This window comes from Nicotiana tabacum, chromosome 8 (genome assembly GCF_000715075.1).
Source record: "Nicotiana tabacum cultivar K326 chromosome 8, ASM71507v2, whole genome shotgun sequence".
Classification (NCBI taxonomy): Eukaryota; Viridiplantae; Streptophyta; class Magnoliopsida; order Solanales; family Solanaceae; genus Nicotiana; species Nicotiana tabacum.
In genome coordinates, this window is record NC_134087.1 from 101,603,314 (window position 1) to 101,610,445 (window position 7,132).

Below are 7,132 nucleotides of genomic sequence, written 5' to 3' on the forward strand. Positions count from 1 at the left end.
AAATAAATTGATTTAAAACCTTTAAAAAACTAAGGAGAAATAATAAAACACTTGGACATACTTAGATATGCATACATATGCTATTTTGAAGGTATTTTGCATATTGAAAAATATATAGGGAGAAAATTGGGTATGTAATATCACGACCCCAAATACCCCAGTCGTGATGGCGCCTATCACAGTACTAGGCAAGCCAACCCAACATTTAACCACAGTGAATTCTTTTTATAAAACCATTTTTCTAAAACCGATTAAGTCTCAAGTTCTCATATGAAATATATAAATCAACAGAAATATGCGAAAATCAATACAAAATATACCAACACAACCCAACAATCTAGTGTCACTAGTTAGAGCCTCTAAATACAACCAAGAAATAACAAAATAAGTTCGAAATAACAAAATACTAAAATAGGAGGGAGGACGGCAGGGTTGCGAACGCCGTGCAGCTACCTTGCGATTTCCAGTAAAGCTCTAAGATTGCTGGAAGCTCTCACTTTGATGCTCGGGCACCTGGATCTGCACACAAGGTGCAAGGAATAACGTGAGTACGCCAACTCAGTAATTAACTAAAGTAAATAAGGTCTCAGTGTAGTGACGAGCAATTTAAAACCATATAAGAGTTCTCAACAGAAATATCAAGTCAAAACCAGCAGTGCCATGGTCAGTTATCTCCTAAAACTTCAGTTTCAATTAGAACATTTTGAAATCATTTAAGAAACATTTTTCAACAGATGCTCAATCTAAAAAGAAGAGTGAAAGTAGAAAAATGTCATAAATGGTGAAATAAGCAAAACAAATGTCATAAATTGGGCCCCTCGGGCAAGGTATCACTCATAAATATAGCCTCTCGGGCTCTCGTCACACAGGACTCACACTCAGCACTCCGGCTCAATAATATCTCATCATAGTAATAATCATAATAATCGTTGTGGCGTGCAGTCCGATCCATAGTTTATAGTCGACTACGCTCACTGGGGGTGTACAGACTCCGAAGGAGCTCCTACAGCCTAAGCGTCATATCTCTGCGTCGCACAACCCGATCCAAATATATATATATATATATATATATATATATATATATATATATATATATATATATATATATATATATCGCTGTGGTGTGCAGCCCGATCCATATAAGTACCGCTGCGGCGTGCAACCCGATCCATTATATATATATATATATATATATATATATATATATATATATATATATATATATATATATATATATATATATATATATTATGAGGTCCTCAACCTCTCTCAGTCATTAACCTCACAGTCACTCGGGCATATCAGTAAAAATCAGGGAACTCAGCCCAAACAATTTTCATATATTAAGAAAGTGATGAAATCGGAGTTAAACAATAAACAGGTAAAACATGACTGGGGATATGCTTTCAAACCAAATAGAGTGAGGAAAGTAGTAAAAATACCCCCAAGGGTCTAAACAGGTCGGCACAAGGCCCCAAATATGGCGTACAACCCAAAATATAGTATCAATCTCTAAAATACGGGATATCATGAGATTTCAAATCAAATACGCGGCTTAATAGTCGCTACGGGACGGACCAAGTCACAAATCCCTACCGGTGCACGCTCACACGCTCGTCACCTAGCATGTGCGTCACCTCATTTATCAAAACTATACGAAATATTGGGGTTTCATACCCTCAGGTCCAGATTTACAATGGTTACTTACCTCAAATCGGATGAAATACTACTCCGCGACACCATTGCCTCTCGACTTGGCCTCAACTCGAATCGAATCTATCTAAAATTAGAATCATAACGTTAATATATGCTAAGGGAACGAAGCCCATGCGAAAATAATCAAATTATATCAAAAATTCCGAAGTTGGTCCAACCCGACCCCCGGGCCCACATCTCGAAGTTCGATAAAAGTCACATAAATAGAATCTTTATCCTCTCACGAGTCCATACATACCAAGAACATCAAAATCTGACCACAAACGACCCCTCAAACCCTCAAATCAAAGTCTCCAATTTCAAGCCCTAACTCCCGAAATTTTAGGCTTTAGATACCACAAATTTCATGTTTAATTAGGTAAAAATCACAATAACATTGAGTATTAACCTTATATCTTACCTCCATGTGTTTCCCTTTGATTCCCTCTTCAATTCTTCTCAAAAAGCTCCAAAATCGCGAACAATGGCTATTTAAACATTCTGCCCAAGTGACCCTTTTCTTCTTCGCGAACGCGGTCAAAGCCTCGTGTTCGCGAAGCACAAAAATCCGTTGACCACTTATTCCTTCTTCACGAACGCGACGTCCTAAACGTGAATGCGAAGATTCAGCTTCTCAGACTATCACGAACGCGAAGCACAATGACCAGGACCCCAGCTGCTCCCATTTACTCTACACGAACGCGGGAACCTCATCGCATTCGCGATGCACACAAAACCTCACCCTTCGTGAACGCGGGGCCAACATCGCGAACGAGAAGGCCAAATTTCCAGCCTCACTACTCATCCCTTCACGAAAGCGAGATCCCTCTCGCGAACGCGAATATCAAAAATCTGCAACAGAAGCAGCAGAAAATCTGCAACTTTCCAAATAAGGATTTGATCCGTTTAACCACCAGAAACTCTCCTGAGGCCCTCGGGACCTCAACAGAACATGCCAACATATCCCATAACATCATTCAAACTTGTTCCAATCTTTGGAACACTCAAAATACCAAATCATCATCGGATTCAAGCGTAAGAAATTCCAAAACTTTCAAATTCCGCTTTCGATCAAAAAGTCTATCAAACCTCGTCCGAATAATATGAAATTTTGCAAACACGTCACAAATGACATGACGGACTTACTCTAACTTCCGAAATTCCATTCCGAACCCTATATCAAAATCTCCCCTATCAACCGGAAAACGCCAAAATTCTAATTTCGTCAATTCGAGCCTAAATCTACTCCGGACCTCCAAAACCCATTCCGATCACGGTCCTAAGTCCCAAATCACCTCCCGAAGATATCTGAACCATTAGAATTCACATCGGAGCCCTTTTCCCATAAGTCAACATCCGGTTGGCTTTTCCAACCTAAGCTTACTCAAAAGAGACTCAGTGTCTCATTCCTTTCCAAAACCTCTCCGAACCCGAACCAACCAACCCGATATCACATAATACAGCTGAACAAAACATTAAGAAGCAGAAATAGGAAAAATGGAACGGTAACTCATGAAACGACCGGCCGAATCGTTACACCTTTGTGTTGTTGTTAAAGGCTACTTCAAGTTCCTTGCGCACAAATAAGAAGTTAGGTTTTGCCCCGCTTATCTTTCCATCTATAATGTAATGGCTTTCACTTTGATCAAAAAAATTCTTCCACGACTCAACATCTTTGTTGAAGAGTAGTTTGTATTTGTGTTCCCTTTGTCAAGACAGAAAAGCAATAGTCACCAGTGGAGTTAATGTGGCAACCAATGAATATAATACCAGATTAAATTAATGTTACCTCTTCATCAACGAATATTAGCAGCCAGCGAACACCCTCACCATTTGAATTTTTGTACTCCTTTATTAAGCCTCTTCGAATTAGGATAACTTTAATCACCCATTCTGTTGCAAACTTTTGCAACTTGCTAATAGGCACGCATTGGTTTTCTAGTTCTTCTTTGCTTGCCATTGTGATTACGCTGTAGTTGCTAGGAAGTAGATGCAAATACTATATATAGTTGTAAAGTAAAAATAATTTATTCGTATCTAATTTCTTCAATTTAAAATGGTTACAAAATACTATTAATTGTTAATGTTTGAGTGCAATAATGAGCAACTTCAGCTGGCAATATGTACCACTATCTTAACAATCTAAAAAGAAATAGTAATTACAAAAGTGTAAAATTTTTACCAATTCGGTGATGCAGTAATACAGGTATCCTGTAAAAAGGGACGGGGAAATCTGCAAGTAGTATAGTTAGTGTAAATCATATTAGAGTTGCATCGTTACAAGCAACAGAAAATTTCAAAAATTAAAAGTATAAGTTAAAAATGAAGAAGAGTCCTATTTGATATTGTTTGAATCTGTTAATTATGTGGTATATCTTTTATGCAGAATCAACATTAAATGATTTAGAAGCGTGATACAAATTAGCAAAAATAGAAGCAAACTTTTTAATAGCAAATATCATGCAGTAACTACAGGTCTCACATAGTCAAAACAACTGAATAAAGTAATACTCTTTCTCCAACAAAAACGAACTAAAAAAATAAATTCTTATGCAAAATATGGTTAAAGTATGGCATCTACAGAATTATTAAATAATACCTTGTTGTAGATCATACAAGAAAAACACAGCACATCTTCGACACACAAGTACTAAACATGGTTATTAAACAGGAACTTTGTTCAACAGTAGTTATTATGCACATAACATCTTTCTAAAGAGAGCTTTAGATGTAAACTAAAATAAAAACTTATGAAATTTATAAAAGATCTTGCTAAACATTGGAGAGTGTAGATTTATAAGAATAAGCATAAAACAGAGTATTCAACTTCAAGAATCGAGATCAAGAATACTCATATGAAGTAACAAAAGGAAGAAAAATTTACCAACTGAAACTGCAACTTTCCTCTATTATTTGTGCTCATGGTGATGGTTATGCATATTACTGGTTTAGATTCCATTTATATAAGCTCCTCAGTAGTCTAATGATATTCTGCAACAGATAAAATAATTAATTAGCAATTAAATCAGGTAACAGCTATCACATGTTCTCTAGCCATGATCTAAATTAAATTACATAACAGTTATCACACGTTCTCTAGCCATAAGATCCAAATTAAATAGCTAAATTCATTGTGCATTTATGAAACTCCATAATGATAGACCCATTTCAGTACTAACTACTAAATAAATCAAGGATTAAAAATTATAAAATATCTTTTAAACATGAGACTATTAAACCATCTAATATATATTAATAAATAAGCGAAAATATAGAATGGAAAAATATTGAATACTTGGTAATGGGAATGGCTGTATAAACGTCTTTGCCACAAGATAGGCCGCCTTTTTTGCAGCGAAGAATAGTATCAACGGCAATACCGCAACCCTTCAGTTGTTTGATGTATATGAGAATTAAAACCCAATTTCAATAAGGCCAAAATGGCTTCTATACTCATATTTATGAGAGTATTTCAAATCTACATATCGATGTTGAGCGTGATATGAACACAATTGTACAATTTAGATCACCTCTTCGGTGGCCTTGCTGTGACCTAGGCCCTAGATGAATAAGTAGTAGTTTCAACAACTCACCTTTTAATTTTGGGTGGAGAGATGATGTGATTGCCCCAGTTAAAAGAATGACCACAAAATATACTTTGACCCCCATAGTTTTAAAGTTGATACTTTATACCAAAGAACTAAACATAGACTCAAATAATGTAAAGGGCAGCTATTATTAATATTCTTTTGTGAATAATTAAGTTGTAATTAGCTGGAATAAATCACATAAAGAGACATCAATTAATGTACAAAATATCATTTAATGGGAGGTAATTTTAATATTAGTTAGAGGGTAATTTGGTCATTCAGCTTTTAAAGGGTATTTTAGTAAACTAACTTCGCCTATAATTGTTCATGATTACAATATAGTATGATTAGACCAATGGCAAGACAAATTAAAATATTTATGTGACTCCTCTAACATCCTAGCCTCAAAAATTGACTCCACTACATTCCTCTATATGACTCACTTCTTGTGCCAACTAAAGATATGAGTTCTTTACCAATCCGTCGTAAAACATGTGCTCTCATCAACAAAGCAAAGAGATTAATCAGTCCGTACTCACATATGAATTCTAGTATAATTTTAGGACTCACATATTGAAAGAATTCTCTCACTCTCGCAGAGAAACTCATATGTCACCCAAGTTCGTACCATAGACTTGTCCGTAGTGTAGGACTCAACTAATTTAAGTTTGTAAAATCTAGGATCAAGTAGGACTTTAGAGATTGTAATGTAGGCTAAGGGACGGGTATGATACAAGAGGGTAGAAGAAACTCTCTGGTAGGCCAAAGGCCGAAGCATTAACAACTCATGGGATACTCGGACTTCTACCAAACTTGGTTCTTTGTACGGGCACCCCACACTTTGTTCTAACCATCTCGCTTGATTTTGCTTCCTTCCAATGGCTTTGCTTCATGTGCTCCTAGAAAATATTAAACGACATTACCAAAATGATACAATACAAAATTAAATTAAAAAACTACAAATAAAAGAAAGCAATAAAGATGGATTGCCGCCCCCCCCCCCCCCAACAAGTACCTGATTTAATGTCGCGGCACGATGTGCATCACTTTTTGTCTCCACCTCGAGCTTATGAATTGAACCCCTAATTTGGCTTCAAGTTTTCGGTTATGCTCCAGGGATGGTGGAACAAATCTAACTGGCCCAAGGAAATACTGTAGTATTCTGCACTTCTTGGACTTGACATGAGATGTGTTTCTGGAACGAAAAATTTCAGAGTATAGGGACCTTGTTCCTCATTCCTTGATTCCTCAATTGGCTCGGATAAGTCTATTTTCATATTATCATCCAAACACAATGTGAAAAAATTCTTAGAGTGATGACCAATGTGCTGAAATATATAAACTTCAAGACTTTCAACATCCTCAACACTAATGACACTTGAATCAACAAAATTTGTATTCTCACTGTACTTGGCTGACTCTGGTATCACTTCTTCAATATCGGCATCCTCAAATTCTAGTTGGCTAGGTTGTTGGTATTCTACTCTAACCTCCTCCGTCAGAGTGTCAACTGCTGACTCTAATTTATATTGCTTTCAGCTACTATCCAGCATATTGACTTGTTAGAACATTCAAAGCTTCTACTATTTTACTTACTCGAGTCTTCAAGTTGTGAATAGTTTCCTCATGCCTTTGAATCCATAATTGTGTGTCATTATTTTATTCCACAAGGCACCTTAGCATATCCTTAATCTCCTTTAGGTCAGCATCTCCAGGTTCTTTGTTCCTATTAACTTCACAAGTAAAAGTAGAACCTTTATAATAACGGGTGGGGGAGGATAAGAAATATAAGTGCAACCATGAAAGTGACCATTTTGACCACCACACATATCACATACATTACACAC

At 36.4% G+C, this 7,132-nt stretch overlaps 1 long non-coding RNA gene across 1 annotated transcript; it reads right to left on the reverse strand.

Moving 5' to 3' along the window:
• Positions 1 to 251: 251 nt before the first annotated feature.
• On the reverse strand, positions 252 to 5,294 carry LOC107790739 (uncharacterized). Its single transcript, XR_001649089.2, has 4 exons — positions 4,991 to 5,294; positions 4,580 to 4,686; positions 3,878 to 3,928; positions 252 to 519 (listed from the first exon to the last, which is right to left on the reverse strand). It is a non-coding gene; the product is annotated as an uncharacterized LOC107790739 (long non-coding RNA).
• Positions 5,295 to 7,132: the final 1,838 nt, after the last annotated feature.